Here is a 22,594-nt window from a genome sequence, read left to right on the forward strand (position 1 = left end):
ACTCAGAGCACGAGACTGGACAATGGCTGTACCTTGGGGATATCCTTCTTTTTTTTATGATTTTCATTTTCTTCATTTTGTATAGCCTTTGTGGGAACGATCATGATTCCCAACCATGGGTCAAAACACCATTAGCAAGTAAATTTGGGGGCCAGCAGTCTGGTACAGGCTCTGTAGAACGCTTCTGAGAGTTCTTGTCTTGGCCTTCTCTTTACGTCGCCTGACTCGAGCTAGACGCGCTATGATGCGTTCCACAGAAATGCCATGTTCGGGAAACACAGGTCCCGTCTGAAGATCTTTGATGCTGGCGCTCCCAAGTCGGGGTCCCTGCATGTACAGTAGCAGGCTCATGTCCCATCTTCCTCAACTTCTCTCCCCCAAGACAGGGGTGCTTAGCAGCTGGTGACAGCGTCTGAAGAACTTGCCGTGGCGGTGAAATTCTCCCTGGTTCTCATGACCGAACCAATATACAATGACCTATACTACAGCCGTCACTAACACCTCCAGTCAGTGTAGAACACGGCCACCACCTTCTGAGAGAACATGGAAACGCCCTAGTGCAGGGCTTCCTGCAGGGAGGGAGGAGGTATGGTCCATGAGACATTCTGAGGCACTGTTCCAGGGGGTCTCAGATTCATGGGTGGCCCCTGCAAGGTGTGTTAAACACAGACTGCCAGCTCCCACCCTAGAGTTTCTGATTCAGTAGGTCTGGGGTGGGGCCTGAGAATTTGCATTTGTAACAGGTTCCCAGGTGATGCTGATGGACTGGGGACCCACTTTCAGGTCCACTGTTCTATTTTGCAACAAAGAGGACAACTCTGTTACACTAAGTAGAAGGCAGAAAGCTGGAAAAATCCTAGGCAGTTTTAGAGTAAGAGGACCAGGAAGACCTAAGAGGACAATTTTAGTGATAGTAAGGATGGGGGACTGATAGGGATAGGAAGCTGTGGGAAGGAAGGTTTCAAATCCAGCTCTCCAAAGTATTCCACAGGTATCCCGATTGGGTGAAGAGGTTTGCTGGCCAAGGATCGTTACTCGGGGACAGGAGCTGTGTTGGAGCAGGAAGTCCACCCCGGCCAGAAGTCATAATATCCGGGTTTTGGCCCAGGTTCCACCACTCACTAGCTTTATGGCCTTGGGTAAATCACTTGATCTCTGGAGTCTTTGCTATTGCACCTAGAAAATGCCTGTCTTGCGGGTAGTCAAACGAGGTGGAGGCTGGGAGAGCACTCTGTAAACTGTTACTATAAATGTCAGGAATCCCTCTTCTGTCAGACTCCTTGTGCGACTTAAGGATTTGCTGCCTGCTGCGGGACCCATCTGACTCTCCCTTCCCTGCAGCCCCTCCCCCCACCCAGGGCCCAGCTCCATCTTACCCCCAGCCAGGGGGAATGCAGGAAGGTATCAGCAGTCAGGTGAGCCCTGCTCTGGATCCTGTTCTCAAGCACTTGGGTCCTAGGAACTGGCTCTCACCTCATTCCTTGTCATTCAATGAGCATGTCACACCCCGGTTCCAGCAGTTATTCTATACTCAAGTCAACGCCTTCCCCCAGGGTCAGCAAACTTTTACTCTAAAGGGCCAGGCAGTAAATATTTTAGGCCACAGAGCTCCCTGTCACATATTCTTTCTTAGTTTCGTTAAACAACCCTTTAAAAATGTAAAAATCATTCTTAGTTTAGAGGTGGTATAAAAACAGGCTATGGGGGCACCTGGGTGGCACAGCGGTTGAGCGTCTGCCTTCGGCTCAGGGCGTGATCCCGGCGTTATGGGATCGAGCCCCGCATCAGGCTCCTCTGCTATGAGCCTGCTTCTTCCTCTCCCACTCCCCCTGCTTGTGTTCCCTCTCTCGCTGGCTGTCTCTATCTCTGTCAAATAAATAAATAAAAATCTTTTTAAAAAATAAAATAAATAAAAAAACAGGCTATGGGCCAAAATATGGCCTTATTCTGCTGAATTCCCTTCATTCCCTAAAGTCCTAAGGTCCTGCTGTAACCCTTCTAGACCAACAGTCCACTTCTGAACCCCAACATCCAAGGCTGTGACACTCCCAAAGCACTTCTAGGCTGTGCTATTTCTAGAAGAACCCCTGAACCTGCTAGACTTCCCCCAGGGCTGCTTATCTTGACTTTTACCCCTTCCTACTGCAGAGATGTTCCCAAATTTTCTCTTCCATCCCAGGAGGAGGTTGAACTCATGTCCAGGTTCTGACTTTCCTGATCTGGAATGTCTACCACCAGTTGCCTGGGTTCTAACCCATAGGCTGAGTGTGTGTGGCACAGACAGAAAGTCTTACAAGAGAGCCATATGAAGCCATGACTAGGCCACCTCACAAAGAAAACACCGGTTGTCTTAATTTTCTTTATTCTCCAATCCCAATGATCAACAGATTGTCTATTTCTTGGGCACAAAAATTGAATGACTGGTTATATATGATATTTAATTTCTACACATATGAAATTTAATTTCTAGTGATGCATGACATTTTATCTGATAGGGGAGAAACAATCCATTTATGGAGTGTGACTTTCTAGATAGGCCACTCTCTCTCCTACGGTTTTTTGTGAGTGCCCGCCCAGAATGTGCGCCAGGCTCGTTAATACTGACAGCTCCTGATGGCTGACGAGCTCTTTGTGGAGGGTTTAGTACGTAGAACCAACACGCATTCCGCTGCCGCTCAGTCTGTTCCTCTGGAAGGAGCATGAGGACGTTACTTTATTACGTTCTCTTCTTTATTTTTTTTTTTTAAGATTTTATTTATTTATTTGACAGAGAGAGACAGCAAGAGAGGGAACACAAGCAGGGGGAGTGTGAGAGGGAGAAGCAGGCTTCCCGCCGAGCAGGGAGCCCGATGCCAGGGCTCCATCCCAGGACCCTGGGATCATGACCTGAGCTGAAGGCACATGCTTAACGGCTGAGCCACCCAGGCGCCCCTATTATGTTCTCTTCTTTAGACTAAATAGTCTCTCCTGACTGAGTTAGCTACCGAAGTCCAGTTTCTTAACTTTCACCTTCCCGATTAATTCTCTGACTTGAAGAAATGGCTCCAATCTTGTCCTTCCATCTAGGACAGTGTCATGCATCTCCCTCGCCGTCTGACTGTGGAATAACACAGCTGACAAGTTTTGTTATTCATGAAGAATGAGTAAGGCCGGGTGGTTGTGAAATGGGTGTGTGTTCTTACAGTAAAATGAACTCAGCACTAGAAGATAATGTCGGCCGTTTTTGCCACACCAGCCAACAATGAACACTTGTTTCACCTTCCCACAGACATGGTGACCTAAATTCCACCCGCAAATAATTTCAAACGCTGAGGAAGGCATTGAGCCACCCCTGTCATCTCACAGGGGTGATAGTCAGACCTTCTTTGGAAATTTATCTTTAATATGGTAGATCGCTGGTATTTAATATGGTAGTATGGGACATCAGGTCCATGACTCACGAGTTGACATGCCTGTCTGTGGTTAAAGTACTCAAATAAACAACATGGAAGTGAATTTGTTGAAGGTCAAGATAAAGGAAAAGTGGTCCACTTCTTAGGCCTCCGTGTTGCCTGGCTGGGCTGCTGAAGGCAGTGGTAGGGGTGAGTGAGCACGAGCCCAGAGTGGGTCGTGGGTGGTACGGGTGGTGAGGACAGGGCAGGCCCCACCTTCTGCGGCACTGTGGTTCTGGGTTACTGACCTTCACCAGCCCCACTGAAGAGCAACCTGTGTTCTCACGGCGCCACACTGGATAGAGAGATCTCTGGAATGAGAGTTTACTCGTGGCTTTCTTTGAATAAGCTTCTTTGGCAGTGACAAAAGCTTCTTACCTCCCCAAAGTAGCTTGTACTTGAAATATACTGCTTCTGAGAAAGGGGTGTAACACTATCAGTGTTTTCAGTGGGATTTGAAGCTATCCTTTCTGCATGGTTTGACAATATACACTTGTACTGGCCAACAAGGGATCTTTTACTCAACTCCCATAAAGTTTTACAAGTATGATTCACTTCAGAAATGAGACCTGATAATGCAGATTTATCACAACGAGAAGCCTGCCTTTAGAATGTGATTTAATGATGTCTATACTTATTCACTGACATCTTTATAAAACTGTTAGTGTGGAAATAGATTTGTCTTTTCGAAAATGAGTCTTCCTTTTACAAGTATCGTGCAATACGAGAGCCATCCGTTAAAAATGCAGCGGCAAGAGCAGCAGTGGTCTAATTATGCGGAGGCAACACTGCACTGAGCACTGCCTTCTTCCGATTCCGGCTACACCAGCAGGCGTGGCGAACATCTCTTTCCTTCCAGCAACCTCCACTCACGCACAGGAGTCCCCAGCTCAGGGTGTGCTACTGTAACTAGAGGGCAGAGAGAGGCTGTCCAAGGTCACCCAGATGCAATAATGCTGTAAATAAACAAGCTACTGATTATGATTTAATGCTGCTTTTCTTCCTACCTTAACTTGGTTTATGAGCAGATCTTGATGATTTAACCTTTCAGCCAATTAGAACAGAAGGTTTGATTGACAGCAAATGAATAAATAACATTTTAGTGCAGGAGATAGAATCATCCTCCCCTATTAATCAGTCCCTCTGCCCGTGTGCAGGTAACACGATATTTATCACGCCACACTGTTACAGTCCCTTGGGGTGTCATTTCATGGCCTACCAGTAAAAACTTCACATTTACAGCAACTGCCCCTCTATTACTGTCGATAACATCTAATTGATATGTCAAACCTCCAAGGAATGCAGTAAATTGAAACACTGCCTGCCCCCAAAGAAAATAAACTGGCAAACAGGTAAATCAGCACCTGCCATCTTATAATCACCCAGACGCTTCCCCTCCAAAAGCCTCCCACCAGGAACCCACTGACATCCTCTTCACTTCGGGCTCAGACATCCAACACCCCACTGCACAGACACGCAGGCCAAGAGCCCACCACCAGAATCCTGCCTGCAGAATGTCAGGGAACCCTGAACACAGTCCACGACAAGCCACTGCATTGAAATCATTCTGCCAGCGGAGCCCAGCTAGACTGTAAGCGCCACAAGCATTATGTGGTGTGCAATCTGGAAGACAGCAGTACCAGCCCAATAACGATACCGCAGATTTCCCCTGAAGACCAGGAAATGCTGTCGGAGATGTGATCTCATTTACCCACAGCATGGGGAGGAGCTGGAATAATGATGCATTGTTCAGAAGAAATGAAACCAGAGAAGATAAGACACTGGTCTAAGTGTTTATCATGAATTGCATACATTCGATACCAAAATACAAGATTTATCTTAGGGTGCCTGGGTGGCTCAGTCGGTTAAGTGTTTGCCTTTGGCTCAGGTCATGATGCCGGAGTCCTGGGATCGACCCCTGCTTCGGGCTCCCTGCTCAGTGGGGAGTCTGTGGCTCCCTCTGCCCCTCCTCCCACTCATTCTCTCAATCTCTGTCAAATAAATAAATAAAATGTTTAAAAAAAGATATCTTAAAAAACAGGGCTTATAGCCACTCAAATATAGCACTTAAAGGTATTAATAAAAATGTTTAAAAATCACACTGATGAAGAGAGAAAGGACTAACTTGTCATTGATAATTCAATCGTTTTATTTACTTAACAAAAGAACCTTGATTTTAATAATGGACAAAATGAGATTCAGTATATAATCCCATGGAGGTGCCGTGAACTGAAAAGGTTCTAGCTGAAGAATATATAACACTCATCTCTGTCAAAAATAGGAACACCCACATACATCAAAAGTAAATTATCAATCAGAGGAAGACAATTATCATATGATCTCACTCATAGGTGGAATTTAAGAAATAAAACAGAGGATCACAGGGGAAAAGAGGAAAAAATAAAACAAGATGAAATCAGGGAGGGAGACAAACCATAAGGGACTCTTAATTATAGGAAACAAACCGAGGGTTGCTGGAGGGGAGAGGGTGGAGGGATGGAGTAATGGGGTGATGGACATTAGGAGTGCACGTGATGGAATGAGCACTGCGTAGGATATAAGACTGATGAATCACTGAACTCCACCTCTGAAACCAGTAATACATTATGTGTTAATTAACTGAATTTAAATTAAAAAAACAAAAGTAAATTAGACATCCATATAAAATACTGACTTGTAACTAGATGTGTGACACACATGTAAATAGGGGTGTGGGCACATGTGTTCTTTCTGGCATCCCATTCTAGCTCCACCCACCGCTTTCTTTACTAATTCTGTACCTTTAAAAAAATTTTTTTTAAATAGATCTAATGTGAGGCAAACCAGCAGAAATGAAGTTATAACCCTGAGTTTGGGGGAACATTTGTAGATTATCACAATAAATAATTTAGAAAGAACTCTATTAAAAAGAATCCTAACAGCTGATCCCACCGAACTACAGTGCTGAACAGTCAGCCTTCTAAACACGGGAAGCTATCCCTGCACAGGATTCGGAATTTAGATATTCGGTTATCTTTCTTCCTACCCAGTTCCTCACCCACCCACAGGTCTGCCCTGTCCCTGTCACGCTGTTCCTGTCCAATCTTGCCATTTTAGCCAAACCTTTTATTTTATTTCCTTTGTTTTTGTTCTGTTCCTTTCCTTTCTTTTTTTTTTTTTAATTGGCTACTGCCCACCCCCCAATCTTTCCCAAATGTTCCCAATTTCTCATCTTGCTTTGGAATCCCTGTCTTGGTGTTCCTTCTTCTTGTGGTCTTTCAGAATGGCTGGGAGTTCTTTATAATTCTGAAGTACGGATAATTCAGTAGTAAGATTTACTTGAGTCTTACGGCCTGCACAACCTCTTTTCTATGTTGTCATTCCTCTTCTTGGATTTATCTGTCTGCCTGGCTCAGCTGGCAAGCCCCCGGATTCTGAGCAACACTCCTAATGTTGGATACGGTCTTGAGCATACTTCTGGATGACAGCCATCTCATAATGACAAGAAAGAAAAGGATTGTCAAAATCCAGTGTCGCTGCTTGGGGGAAGATGATCCTTGGGGCACAACCAATGCTGGATGAAAAATCCTTAAAAACCTTGCATGAAGGCTTTTAAAGATTACCAGTCAAAGTACACACTACGGACAAAGGGCAGAAATGGAGAGGCTCTGTCTCCTGGAGGGCTGGGCACGGGTGACGAAGTGCCGCGAAAGAAAGGTAAAAATGTAACAACAAATGCTTGGGGAAGAGCAAGACCTGCAGGAGAGAGAATGATCCACTAATGAGCAAACACTAGTATGTCGCTAATCCAAGTAGACAGCTTTCTTCCCATTTCTAATTTTCATGATTTACATGTTTAATCAGAGTTACCCAAGTATCACCCACTACACACTCACATCTTAACACGGGACTTGTTTCAGAGTATGTATGTCAGGTAGCACTCACAGGGCTTACAAGACGTGATCATTCAGGATGGAAGTATAATTTCAAGGTAATAATGAAGTGTAATGCAAAAATTCCATAATCTATGGAAACCCATAGATGTGGCTCAGAAAGTCATGTGTAGCTGAAGGTAAGTAACTTCAGATGGAATTCTTGCTGGCAGATGGTGAATGCATGTCTCAAGGAGCTCGCTATGAGATGGGGACACAGAGTCACCATAGACAGGAGGATATGAAAGAGAAGGCTTTCCTCGTGGGTGCTCCCCAGGGCAGCCTTTGCACTTGTCTCTACAAGCTTTGTCAGAAATCCACTGACCCACCTCTGTGCCTCTGGGGGGCCTCAAAGCCATCCATCCCTTGATCACCCACAACACCATGAACAAATAGAACAAGAACAAACTGGTGAAGGAAGCTGCCACCTCTTGCCCAATGATGTGTCCTAGAGGCTCTGCGATCCACTTGAATCAAGTCACTAGCAGTCAAAGTCAGAGGTCACGGGAAGAGGCAGGATGCTCAGGGTACATGAGGAAGCTAGGCCAGCAAAGCTGGTGAAGGTCAAGAATGTCCCTAGTTGGTAAGATCTAGGAGAACAGAGACATTCTCCAGCTCTGAAGTTGCTAATCTCTTCCTGGGAACACATTCCTTTAGTAACTCAAAACTATTCATATGTAAAGGCATTATATAGGTTTCGGGAATGCAGATGTGAACAATGAAAGCAGACAGGGTCCCTACTTTCCTGGAACTTAAAGCCTATTGCAAAGACAGAAATTAATAAGCAAATTACAAATAAAATTATAAATCATGACATGCGTTAGCAAGGAGAAGAACACTTATTATGAGAGAGAGTAACAGAGGAGGCCAACTCCATTTTCGCTGGAAACGGTCATTTAACCAGCTTATCTCAATGGTCATACAGCCAGGCAAAGAGCAGAGATTAGCGACCACCTATGAAAGTGCAAAGAAGTGGCAGAAGCAACCTGGGCTTCAGGGAGCTTATGACTTGGTTGAAGAGATCCAGTGATGTCTTACTTTTGCATGGAGTTTTACCACTTAGCGATTACCTCCATGTACACTGCACTTGAGGCAGCTATGACACACACATTGGAAGAGACTAACAATACTTGAGCTCGATGAGTGAGCACAGTCCCTTGGTTAAGATGGAAGATAAGGTTCCAGGCCAGAGGCAGACTGGCTTCTTACTTCCCAGGCATACCGAATCCCAGGGCACACCAGCCTGCCTTGCCCCAAGGTGCTTACCTATCCCTGCCACTGCCTGTTCCCTAACCTGCCCTCAGTGGGTCTCTCTGCTCCACCCACACCAATGTTGGTTAGGCTCGTTCAGGCTCCTAGAAATAGGTCACCGCAGGTTTTAGAGTGGGGATGGGAGTGTGAAACCCTCTGTTTTGGAAAACTGATAAGACACCAATCCCTAACTAGGCAGTTAGATTGCATAATTCAAAGTGTAGTGACTTAGGGAAGTCACTGTCTCCTGGGTGAACGAGGCCATCGCAATGGGGGAAGGTGAGTGTCTGTCCTCCTACAGACATGGGGCACAGAAAGTCAAAATGGAAGCTACCCTCCAAGAAGATGACAGGCACCCTAGAGACCCAACACTTGCCCCTCCTGCAACCACGAGAAGTTTTGTGAGGAGAAAATGGACCGTGCCTGCAACACCAGAGTCATCTCTTGTATGTGTGCCTAGAGAAATCCCAGACACTGGTCACCTATCTGTCAGAACCAATGGATGTATACAGCAATTGGACAGACGCCCATGAGGAAGCCAGTCAGTAACAACGCAGAGGACTCACCCCCTTGGCAGTCCTGCCTGCCTTGGACCTGCCCCACCGTCCAGGCCTCTGTGTGTATGGAGTGGGTATAGGTAGAGGCTGTTGAGTGTGTGTGGCCGTGGGGATGTGCTCGGGGACATGGCATGGAGTTGAGGTGGGGTTGCTGGGACCCCAGGGGCCTGAACTGCCTCACTTGGCTCTGAAAGCCTTTAACCTGCTGCTCCCTCACCCTGGTGTCCTGTCACCCTGGGCAAGGGCTCTCCGGGACTCTCCGGTCTCCTCATTCACCCCAACAGCACTCTGCCTGTTAGAACCGGACTGCCTGCCCTCCTTTCCCTGAGATTCAAAGCCACAGTCCCACAGGCCCCTTGGCTGGGTCCTGGCAGAACAGCCCCTTTTCACAGTAAGTTGCTTTTGTAGAGGAGGAAGGGGCTGGGCTGGGGACAGCTGTCAGTCATGAGCCCTTAAATAAAGCAGCCAAGAAAAACAAACAAACAAACAAACAAACAAAACAAAGCAAGCCAAGCTGGAGCACAGCCAGGCCCTTGGAAGCTTTCACAGATTTGGGAGGGGGGGCCCTTGCTGCCGCTGCACCCCTGCAAAAGGAAAGTCCATCAACGGGGACCCAATGGCACAGGGCAGCCAGCAAGATGGCGGGAGTTCGTAGCGGATCTGGGGTATGGGTTAGCCATGACCAGGATGAGCCTGGCTGGGCAGCTCCAACAGGCCCAAGAACCGCACACACAACAAAAGAGTATGAGAGAAAAAAGGCTAAGAATCTAGGGGTGATGCCAAGAGTTTTGACCTTGGGAAAACAAGAATTAAGACTCCCAAAGCATATGTGGGCCAAAGAACACTTAAATCTCATGGTGCTTGCTCAGATGTGAGGGCACGTGTGTACACGCACACACATGCACATGCATAGTCACAGAGTTCCCTCCCCCGACATAAGGGGCTTCTAAAGCCATTTGTGGTACCATGGGGATCCAATTAACCACAGTCTCGCACAAACATTAAAACACTAGTTAGACATGAAACACACTGCTGTGGCCCATCAAAGGCGAGCTACAGCTGACAGGGCAGCCCTGAATAAAACAAAGGCCTAACGACGGCAGGGCTGCTCTGGAAGCAATCGACTTTATAACAACAATTTGACCCAGGATTTTACGGCTGCGACGAGCAGAAGTTTGCGCAGTGTGAGGCTGACTACTTAACAAGTGTGTCCTGGAGTGGCTTTCTTACCCAGCGTGTATCTCAAGTCTCCCTGTGCCAAGTCACTTAACAGGGAGACCAAATACTCTGCTACAAGGAGATGCGGTACGCGGTCCAGAGAGGCAGGTCAGGGATGCCCTTTCTTCACGTTCTCAAAGAATGCTGGGGTACTGATTTCTCTCCAAATCAGACCACTTCAGGGGTCTGTGCTTTGAAGTCCTGGCTAGAGGCATTAGTGCTGACACTTACTGTTGTTTTAAGGGCACATATTTATTACGTAGTTCCCGGCTTCTATTCTTCTGTCTCCTGGCTCAGGTTTCTAATCCAGAGATTCTCCGAGGACTAAACAATGAGCCTCTTGAAAACAGCTGGAGAATAAAGAGCCATGTGGTGAGGCCTGGCTGGATGCTCCAGCGGACACACACGTCAGTGACTGTCCTTGTTCCTGCTGCTCTGATGCGGCATGGGGGAAGAAGGGGATCGACGGCATGAGGTGCAGCAGAGAGCAGGGCTGGCTGGCCACAGTGGCAGCGGGAGTTAGCCGGCTGAGGCACTGGTTCAAGAGTGCTTCAGGAGAGACCATAAAGGCCTCTGCCGAAGGTCACAAGGCTGCTTTCCTCTGAGCTTGCGGCTCCTCCTGCTGACGGAGGAGGGCGTCCTCGGAGTGCCCTGCTCTTCGAGGGAGAGCATGAGAGAGAGGGCTGCCAGGCTTCCCATGCCAAGAACCCAGGCACCTTGAGACTGATTAGTGCAGACTTGAGAACAGCGGTTCTGTTATAATTTGGCACTTCTGGAACCATCTGTGTGTGGTACTTTGCTCTGAAGAAGCTCTTCTGCCTCTGATTGTTGGGACCACGGCTGTCCAGCCTGCTGCCCCTGGACGCAGAGCTCAGAGTTACAGAGTGGCTCTTGCCCTCCCTAAAGCTCCCCCCTTCAGCTTCTCACCCGGCATACTGCCATCGCTCTAGGGCAGACCCGATCTCTAACTGCTGCTTTCTGGCTTTCCTGTCTCCAGTCTCTCTCCCTGCCAATTCGTTGTAGTTCCTCTTGTAGGCACAGTCTACCCAAAAAGGAATACCTTTAACAGTCGTCTCTTCTGCCTGAGAAGAGAATAAGGTTAAACTCCCCGGCATGGCATCCAGAGACTTCCACTGTCTGGTCCCACTTTGTCCCTCCAGCCTTCTCTCCAGCTTGTTCCCTGCGGACACGCTACATGTCAGGGGCAGCCCAGGGCACGCTGTTGGACAAATCCTCCTCACCCCCGAAACAAGAATGGGCGGTCCCTGGACCTCCCAGCCCACACTCCAGTCAGGCCAAACCAGGCCTAGTTACCTGAATGCACCAAGCTATGTCACATCTCATGTCTTCGCACACGCTACCCCTTTTGCTTCGTGTGCCTCCAAATAAATGCCCTTCCCCGCTCCAGAGGGTGCCCCAGTCGGCATCTGCCCATCTCTTTCAGGATTGTCAGTGGTACTTCCACTTTACTTATTGATTTCTCTGTCTGTCTCTGGACCAAAACTGAGCACCTCATCAAGTTCAGGAACTTAAAAAGAGTAAGTGGCACAGAGCAGATGCTCATTATATGTGTGTTGACAGTATGAACAAAGCATGTTAGTGCCAACCTCTGGGGTTCACAGAATTAGTCTCTTTTCCACAAGACAGCTCTGCACACATTTAAAGATCATTATCAGGGGCGCCTGGCTGGCTCAGTTGGTAGAGTATGCGACTCTTGATCTGGGGGTCATGAGTGCAAGTCCCATGTTGGGCACAAAGTTTACTTAAAAAAAAAAAAAGATCATTATCATGACCTCACAACTCCCTTGGTCTTATCTTATCTGGGTCTTGTTTTATCCCTGGTTCCTTCGATGGACCTCCCCCACACCACCTTCATGAATCAGCTTCATGAACTCTCATCACCTGGTCATTTGCAATGTCCTTCTTTAAGCAGGGACACATGTGTCCTGCCCAACACGGAGCACAATAGGAAGGTCGCATGGGCATATGGACACTATGCAGCCAGTGTAGACTAGGACTGCCCAAAGTTTATAGCAGCCTCATCCTGTTAGCTCGTATTGAGTTTGTGGCCAACTAAAACCACAGCTTTTTTTCACATAAACATCTCTCAAGCTTGACTGCCACCTACTGTACTTGTACAATTGATTTTCTGGACCTAAATGGAGGGCATCACATTTATTCCCATTAAATCTCATCCTGTTGGTTCGGTCCCACATTAGAGGCTGGACAGGTCATTTTGAATCTCATGTCTACCCTCTGTTTTCTGTCAAGGCATTGATAAAAACAGTGAAATGTTGAAATGTCCAGGACTGTGGACAGAGTCATAAGGTACATATCAAGAGTTCTTGTCTCCTCTCCCCTGTCCCCACACCGGCTCCCAGTCCCGTCCATCAGCAGTCTGTTTCCCACAGCCAACTGCTCCCCACCATTCCTGCTGTCACCACCCTAGTCCGAGACCCTGTCATGTCTTTTCTGGGTTATAGCAACAGCCACCTTACTCGTCTCTCAGTTCCATATTTATCTCCCTCCAATTCATTCCCCACACACCCACAGGAGTGTCTTTAAAAAGCAGAAATCAGCTCATAGCACTCTCTTGCCTAAGACCCTACATAACTTCCCATTGCTCTTACAATGAAACCCACACTCCCTACCAAGACCTGAAGGTCATATACGATCTGAGAGGTACTGGTCTCTCCATTCCACCTTGCACTGTCTGACTCCATCCCTAGGCTTCAGCAGCACACACACCAAGTTCAGTTCTCCTTCATGGCCTTACATTTTCCTGAAATTCTCTTTCCCCAAGCCTCTGTAAGGCTGGCTCACTTGGCTCAAATGTCACTTTGTCAGAGAGGCCTTTCAGAGCTCAAGCTGCTTTTTGTCTACAAGAGTCCCATTACTATCTATTTACTCTCCTGTTTGATTTTCTTCAGCATTTACCAGTAGTTGCAAGTTTCTTCTTTATCTGGTATTGCCTTGATGAAAGTAGGTATCTTGTCTGCCTTTTTTGGTGCCTAACACTTAGTGGGTGCTCAATTTGTTTATTTGTTAAGTGGACAAATAACAGTGAGAATTATGGAATCAGGAGAAATGAAATATATTTGCTATATGTATTAATAAAAATGGTTCTTGGTTCCATTCTTACCACTGTTACTATCAACTCTGGTTTGTTATCAATATTTTATGATGCCATTAAAGAATCAAACAGAATTACCAGCAAGGAGTTAGGCTAGACAATAATTGGTAGTAAAAATGCATTATGTGGGATAACACAGACATGCTACTTAAAAACCATGCACTCTGAGAGACCTCTAAGAGGCCGGGGGAGAACTAACATGGCACATGTAGCTCTGTGGTCACAGGATTAGATTGTTTTTATATCAAAAGGGCCATTTTTGAAGGCTGTTGCTCAATCAGGTCAAATTCATATAAATGTCTCTAATCCCTGTATTTATATATACTTATTCTAGTGTAACATTAAGGGCAAGGATCATTCTGATTTCAAAATCTGAATTTTATTGACTTAGAATCCCATTACAATGGCAGTGTAAGACTCTATAGGGGGGACTCATACTGTCAACCTAGAATGGAACACATTAAGTGGGCTGTAAATGGGGCTGGAATGGCTCATGAAGAGTCTGGCAGCTCACCCGCCCCACTGCCACCAAGCCAGCCCTCCTGAAGGCTCCACCGGCTCCCAGTGGTCTGCTGTGGTCCAGCCACTTGTGAGGAAAATATAGGACCATTCTTTTTACTATGTCAGCAAGGCCCTCCTCTCACCCCAAAGGCCCAGAATGAGATCTCTGGATTTGCATTCGTAAATTAAAAATGTATTAGGGGCGCCTGGGTGGTTCAGTCTGTTAAGCGTCTGACTCTTGATTTGGGCTCACGTCATGATCTCAGGGTTGTGAGATCGAGCCCCATGTCTGGCTCTGCACTGGGCGTGGGCCTGCTTAAGATTCTCTTTCCCTCTCCCTCGCTCCTCCCCCTTTTCCTCCCCTTCTCTTAAAAAAAAAAAAAAGGCAATAGAGCAGTAATCCCTGGTGCAGCCACACATCTGGGGAGAGAGAATCATGAAACAGGAGACAGGGGAAAGTGAGTCTCCTTCCCATGCCTCTCTTCCATCTCAAAAGAATTGCAAGGAAAAGGCAGAGAAAGTACAGTGGAGACAAGTTATGCTTCTCTGCTGTGGTCTCAGTATAGCCTCTTTCAACAGCTAAGAGTCCCCCAACATCAGTGCAGGCCCTCTGTGAGCCAAAGTTGCAGGGGGTCTGGAATCTAGAATAGATGCTAACAAAACAGGGCCAACACATGAGGGCCTTCCCACTGCACAGAGCTGTCCCTAGAACCCAACATGAGTCCTTTGTGGAAGGGTACTTGTGGCCCTGGCCTGGGAATGCCTGCAGACTCTTTGTTCTGTTTTAAAAAAATAACAGCTTTAGTGTGATACAATTCACGTACCATAAAATTCACTCTTTGAAAGCGTACAATCCACTGGTTTTTGGTATATTCACCGAGTTGTGCAACCATAACCACAATCCCTTTTAGAACAGTTTCATCTCCCCCAAAAGAAACCCCTTACCCTTTAGCAGTCACGCCTCATTCTCCCCAGCACCCACAGCCCCTGGGAACCAGCAGTCTATTCTGTGGCTAGGGATTTACCTATTTTGGATATTGCATACACATGGATCACACAATACATGGCTTCTTTCATGCAGCAAAATGTTCTCAAAGTTCATAGTTATAGCACGTATCAGTACTTCATTCCTTTATTTCTGGCCAAATAATACTCCACGGATATATCACATTTTGTCCATCCATTTATCAGTTGACAGACTTTGGAAATGTTTCCAATTTGGGGCCCTGATGACTAACGCTGCTGTGAATGGACACTCATGTATGAGTTCTGTGTGGACATTGGTATTCATTTCTCCTGGGGATATGCCTAGAAGTGGAGCCTCTGGGTCCCACCGTTCCTTTTTAATGACTATGCTATCCATGAACTCCTCAAGTTCTGGCTGTGACTTTTAAGTTCAAGATCAGGAGACAGATGATCTCCTGGATCCTTCATGCATATTAATATATCTCAGCTTCTACCAAATGGCAGGAGTGTGGCAGTGAACAAACCAGATTCAGTTCTGCCTTCCTTACAAAGAAGTGGTATGCAATTAAAATGTTTTCTTCTGCACACTTCAAGTGGCCCCATCATTTAGCCAGGCCTGAAATCCTCCCCTCCCTTGCTAAGTCTGTGAGTCCAGTTTCGGGGCTGATCAGAGCGGTGCCCACACTTAGCTTGGGCTGGGGATTCTGGCTATTTCAAGTTCAGTCTGGAGGAGTTGGTTTGAGCTTCACAGAGGAGATGATACTGAGTTGGGCATAAAGGATGACCTAGAATTCACCAGAGAAGAGGCAAGGGGTGGGGATGGACAATAAAGACCCGAATTCAAGGTGGTGTCAATAACACATGGATGTTTCACGAAGATGAGAAAGATCATGTCCAGAGAACAGGTAGCAGCCCACGGCACTGAAAGCAGAGGGCATATACAGAAGTGAGAAGAGATGAGGTGGATATGAAGTTTGGGGTCAGACTATAAGATCTTCTATGTCAGGCAGAGATGTTTGGATTGTGGGCAAGCTGTGTTTTATAGTGGCAACTGCACAGGCAGAACGGAGGAGAGACAGGAGGTGGAGGGAGAGGCAGTGGAGACCAGCTGGGAGATGGGAAGACAGAAGCAAACAGAATCGACGCAGACGATGGAGAAAAATGGGTTGAGTATGATTAGACAGATGTTTCTAGGTTAGGGAAATGTAGAAAAAGGCATTAGCTTGTATGTGGCAGTGGGGGAAGGAGGAGTTTAGGATGAGTGGACTCTGAGGGGCCCTTGTTAGAAAACACTGTGGGTCAAGATGCCTGGGTGGCTTAGTCGGTTAAGTGTCTGCCTTCGGCTTAGGTCATGATCCCAGGGTCCTGGGATCGAGTCCCGCATCTGGCTCCCTGCTCAGTGGGGAGCCTGCTTCTCCCTCTCCCTCCGTCCCTGCCCCCCTCTCATGTGCTCGCTCGCTCTCTCCCTCTCTCTCAAATAAATAAGTAATCTTAAAAAAAAAAAAAAAGAAGATGACACTGTGGGTCATTGTGTGAGGTTGGTCCTGGAGGTTTCCCCATCCCCTCTCTTAGGCAGTATAGAGCCCCACAGGCTGCCACTGTCCCTTGCTGATGGAGGAGGCTTTTATGCGCAGGGGTAAAAAGAAGAACCCTGATGCTAGGTCTCTTGGCTCATACCTACCAGAGTGCCTCAAACCTGAACACCACCAGTGAGATTTCCCTTTACTGCCTCTCTACACACACTGGCCTCTGAGAGACACAAAGACACATGATGGGGCACAGTCTCTGCTTCCTAACAAGTCGGTCACCCATCCATCTGGCAGGTACACTCCACCTCTCCTTTCCTGAATAAGTTCTTCTTTCATCTAACAATTTTTTTTACTGAATAAGTTTGACACGCAACGTTGTGTAAGTTTAAGGTGTACAGCATGCTACTTGGATACATTTATATATGATGACTGCCATTGTAGTGATATTTATCACAGTACATAATTATAGTACAGTTGTCTATATTCATTATATTGTGCACTAGATTGCTAGGACTTAATTACTTCTTGTTACAAGTTTGTACCCTTAAAACACCACCAATCTCATCCACCAACCTGTCCACGGTAACCACCATTTTACTTGGTCTTTTTCTAGGTTTGGCCTTTTTAGGTTCCACACAGAAATGATATACGAACCCATCTTTCTCTGACTCATCTGGCTTAGCATAACGTGCTCGAGGTCTACCCATGTGGTCACAAACGGCAGGACATGCCCCTTTGTCAGGGCTGAGTCATATTCCGTTGTGTATATGTACATCTTTTTTTATCCAGGGAATGACTTAAGTAAGTTCTTAAGAAAGTCAGAGAAGCTCTCTTACTGAAATAGACTTTTTTGTTCGTTAATAGGCTGAAAGTTTTGCCTTCCAAGGCTCCCTAGGGAGGCCGACGATGTAGAAAATCCACTTCCCAGGGTTCAGGGAAGAGTTCAGTGAATTCTCAACCTGACCCAGGAAACAGGACAATGGGTACAAACGTAGTGGTGACTCCGTGCCTTGTGTGCAGTGGGTGCTCAAATATTTGTAGAGAGAAGCCCCTTTCATTCTTTCCAATGATTAGAGGTTCATAAATAGCTTCAGCTACAAGTATTCAGAAAACAGTCCTGGAGCGTCAGCACCAGTTCAAAACCAGAGGCGAAGGCGTCTTGTCTGTCCAGGCTGAGGAGAGTATGAGAGGAACAGGCACGAGGGGATCTGCACTCCACATGGAACAGGCCTCTTGCCTAAGCTGAACCCTCTCAGCAGGAAAGGAGGGTGGAAACTAGAGCAGAACAGTCCAGAAAAGTTTTAACCACATCAGTTTTCCCCAAGAAACCTGAGATAAATAAAGATTCTTAAACAGAAAGAGAAAAAGATACAAGAGAGATGTAGTGTAGCATAAAGCTCTTCCCAGAAGGTTCCTGACTGTCATTGGACATTGAGCTGCAGTTCATTTAATGAGGCCTTTTTAAATGAGTCTCTCTGGGTCATGGATTATTATCCCATAAAGAGAGATCAGGATTCCTCCTAAAGCTCAGGCTGAGTCCTGCCCACTCCAGCAAGCTCTTTCCAGGGGATGCTTGGCTCACCCTGGGGAATCATCCCCTTCCTGAATCCACCCACTGAGGAGCTGGGCCAATGGGGTTCTTAATTCAAAATTTAGGCAGGTGGTCGCACCTCCTTGGATAGGATGCCTCCTCTCTCCAGACCTGTAGGAGGGCTCAAACTTTTGATCTTCAAGACAGAGAGCAAGGATTTGGTTTGGATTAATCTAAATCTCATTTTCTGCTCTTCCCTAGTGATAACCTTTATCTAATTCACTGTAAGTCTGAAAAACCTGTGTTACCATTGCGTTCAAAAACTGCCCCCAAAATATAACCACTCATTCATTCATTCATTCATTCAAAAGTTCATTTATTCCTTTGCTCACAAATCATTTCTAGGCTCCTACCACATGTCAGACCCTGTGCTGAGTTTTGATGATTCAAAAATAGGTAAGACACAGCCCCTGACCCTTGAGGGGTAATCGAACAGATCTGTAAATATTTCATAGACAGTCTTTGCGGCACAGAGTTAATGGCTATAACCAGAGCCTCAACACCAGCAGTGGATATTCCGAGAAGAGCACAAAACCCCTTCACAACCGCATTCTGTGACATCCGGCACAGGGCTAGGCAGAGAGCAGGGGCTCGATTAAAAGCGCTCCCACAGTTTAAACACAGTTATCGAGCTACTCACGTGGCTTCACTGTGTCTGCCAAAGCCTTTCAAGTCTTACCTTTCAGCAGACGGAGCCTCACAAGAAGCAGAGGCCCTGCTACTAAATGACAGGAGAGCACGCTCAGAGGGTGGATGACCTTTGTATTCATTTAAACAACTCAACCTTTCTCAACCAGAACAGTCCTCCGCCTCCACTTGTGAACCTGAATTGACTGCCACATTTGCATGCATAATGTGCCGAAAAGACTTCTTTATAATGTTTACTTCTATATTTCCTCCCAGTGAAATCACTGAAGGGCAAATTTGATTTTCAAATCAGTTTTAAAACATCTGCCTTCCAAAAAAGTGAGAGTAAAGAAATAAGGCTTTTAGATTACAGGCAAGGGCTAATTATTTTAACCGATACCCCTGTGTCCAGGGGTAATACAAATGTTAAAATACAAATATTAAAGCATTTTTAACGCACACCCACAATCTAATGGATGTTAATATTTCATTAGGGAGGGGCTTCCAGTTAGGAGGTGTGTACTTCGTGATTGCTGAAGGAAAAGGCTAACTTCCTGACCCTTCTTTCACCACAAACTCATCTAACCTAGTGCTTGAGCACTTCTGTTCGTTGTTCTCCACGAGAACATTTCTTTCAAAAATAACTATCTATCTTAGGACTTTCAAAATCTTCAAGCTCAAGGTATTTAATATATTTCAGTTTTTTTAATGTATTTTTTTCACTTCCCAACAAGACTGAGGTCGCAAGCTTATCTCTAGAGGTGGAACCCCTCTGTGGCTGTTTGGGCCCAGGTACGTGACAATGAATGACAGCTTCCGGGGGCTGTACGTGACAATGAGAGCTTCCAGGGGCTAGGGAGATGAGAGAGAAGCACTGTGGGGTTTGGTTCTGCCTCCTATGTAAGAGTCTATTAAAGTTCCCATATATATTTTATATATAAAACGTACGTGTACGTCAGCGTCTGTGTATCTATCCAGCCCACACACAATCTTAGGACTTTAGAACTGTGGTATGCCGACTTCAGAAGGAGCATTAGAGAGAAATCCATTGTATTTTATCTTTTACAGAACTATTTCACATTTTTGTTGGTAACAACACACCGGACTATTTTAAATAAACACAGCTCTCAGAGCCTGTAAGTTAGCCTTGTTTTAGGAATGGTGTTTTAGGGGCACCTGGTGGCTCAGTTAAACGTCTGCCTTCAGCTCAGGTCATGATCTCAGGGTCATGGTATCGAGCCCCACACTGGGCTCCCTGGGAGCCTGCTTCTCCCTCTCCCTCTGCCTTCTGCCCCCTGCTCATGCTCTCTCTCTCAAATAAATAAATAAAATATTAAAAAAAAAAAGGAAATGGTGTTTTATAGATGTGGAGACAGAGGCACAGGCAGAGGAAAGGACTGGGCCAAGGACACTAGGACCGTCAGTGGCAGAACTCTGGCCGAGAGCTAGGCCTCCTGATTTCTAGTCCAGGGATTTTGATTTTGCATTTTCCTTCGTTTGTGTGCAGTTCATGTTGCTGGTATGGACTGCCCACTTTTCTTTCCAGTGGCAAGACCCTGGTGAGTACTTCCAGAGCAAAACCACTAGTATAAAGGCTGAGTTCGAAGTAATTTGACATTAACCACAACTCCAACCTAGATTTTCACCTTAATCCATGTGCGTGTTATTTCGTCCACTAGCTTGTACCTTCCTTGGGGGCAGGGCTCTGACCTCTCTCCAGCTGAGGGCCTGGGATGCAGCAGATGGACAGTAAACTGCTACCCTGCACTTGACGCTCTTGGTTGTCATCTGGGGCAGCCAAATGCAGGCATCAGCCCACTCCCATGGGCTCTTGACTTCAGTGGTCAGGCAGATTCTTGCCTGGCCTAGTCCCCACCTCACAGTAGGCACTTCAGAAAAATGGACTGCACCAATGGATAAAGGTCTGCACAGGCTTCCTGGCAGAAACAAAGGAGTCCACAAGGAAGGCAGCATTATCGGCTCAAGTGGAGCCAAGGGCTGGCTACATTTCCCCAGCCCTCATCTTTAAAAAAAAAATCTTTGGGACTGACGCACAAATGCAGCCACAAAGAGAGAAATGGTTCTGAAATCTGAGCCTGGCGAGGAGGATGCGGTTTCGGTGTGAACTTCATTTGGCTCTCAGCATCCTTGGCTGAAGCCTAACAACTGAGGTCACCAATTTCAAGGTTTAAGATGGAGAGGTCAGTAGCAAAGATGAGCCTGACAGGCTCATCTTCACGGCAAATGGACCCAGACCTCAGGTGCACCCCAGATGGAGAGGTCACTGGAGAACAACTAGGGAGCAGGTAAAAATCACAGGATAACCAAGATGTCTGTAACCAACACTTGCTATTTTTATCGAAATGTCTGCTTTCTCCAAAGGTTTTCCTAAGTGAGTATTCCTTTTACCTTCAGATCCTTCCCCTTTTGTGCCATGCCTCCCTTTGGCAGTCTGCTGAAGGCTCTGAACCCCTTCCCAACGGGAAACCAATGGTACAGAAATACAATGCTGTTCACAGACCCCTTGGGCAAAATGACACGGAGGTGAAAAGGACAGGTCTCATCCCTGGACATAATTGTGCGACAAAGCACAAGACTTCAGAACTTGGATGGAGCCTGAGACCCTAGATCTCCTTCTACCAGGATCCTCATTTCTCAGGAAAACCTAAGTTAGATGTTCTTATTAAAGGAAAGGAAAGGCTCATTTAAGAAATAATGATGACAACAGTTTTTATATTGCTTCACCATGCCCTTTCCCTCAGATCCCCTCCGGAATTTGCTTTTCCTCCTCAGCCCCCCTTTTTAAACAGAATGGAGACCAGGAATTGGCAATGCTGATACAAATTTTAAGTCCTCTTTTTAAAATTACAACTCTGATTTTTCCATAGCCCCTCCCCTTTACTTTTCAGTGTAGTAAAATGAACAAGTCATCTGACCTAAACGTTTTTTTAAAAGATTTTATTTATTTATGAGAGAGAGAGAGAGTGAGTGAGAGCACGAGCAGGGAGAAGGGCAGACAGAGAGGGAGAAGCAGACTCCCCCCTGAGCAGGGAGCCCAACGTGGGGCTTGATCCCACGACCCTGGGATCATGATCTGAGCGGAAGGCAGATACTTAACCGACTGAGCCACACAGGCATCCCTGACCCATACATTTCTAAAGGAAAACACTGGTCTGTAACGTCATTTCAAAAAACTTAGAAAGCTACCCCAACATGAAATCTAAATATCCATCATCCTAAAGGAAGCTAAGCAATAACATCCAAGTCAAATGTAGGGCAAACCACTTCTGCTTTGAAGGCAAGACCTCCACTTTCATCATGACCGTCTGCCAACACACGATGTTCTATCTGTAGTGGGGGGTCTCCATGCAAAGTTCCTAAGTAAGAGGATCACGAGACCTGTAAATCCTAATTTAATTAAATCAATCTTAGTAAACTCCAAAGACAACATGCTAGGCTAGAAATCACATCCCAGTAAACAACTGGAAAATGGGCACCAAGTAATACTAAGACTCCAGAGATTTCGGCAGAAAATGGGTTGTTCTATTGGTACTTGATTAAAAATCTGCTTCCACCTGGGTCAGTGCATTTCACGGGCACAGTCAATTCAGTTCCACATGCACAGTGTCAGCGGAAGGCCCTGTGGGAGGAAGCCAACAAAAGCAATCGTTCCCCAGGCCCCAGAGCCATTGCAACAGTGGATCTGGATTCAGATCGGGGAAACAAAGAGCTACGAGAGGATGCATGTGCGAAATGGATCAGAAGGACTTTCTCTGAGCAACACAGTAAACACTGGGGTCTGTAGGAAGCCTGGTCTCTGCCCAAGCACACATTTCTCCCGGCACCTTACTGCTCAGCAGTCTAACTCTGTAAAAGTGC

General features: G+C 46.4%; 1 protein-coding gene and 1 pseudogene across 7 annotated transcripts in view; one reads left to right on the forward strand and one right to left on the reverse strand.

The window, feature by feature from the left end:
- The window catches only part of BTBD9 (BTB domain containing 9), a 402,059-nt gene that overhangs the window by 37,585 nt on the left and 341,880 nt on the right, over nt 1-22,594 (reverse strand). The gene's annotated exons all lie outside the window — the stretch shown is intronic.
- On the forward strand, nt 8,897-9,142 carry LOC117802204 (annotated as a pseudogene).

Source organism: Ailuropoda melanoleuca, chromosome 5 (assembly GCF_002007445.2).
Source record: "Ailuropoda melanoleuca isolate Jingjing chromosome 5, ASM200744v2, whole genome shotgun sequence".
NCBI classification, from domain to species: domain Eukaryota; kingdom Metazoa; phylum Chordata; class Mammalia; order Carnivora; family Ursidae; genus Ailuropoda; species Ailuropoda melanoleuca.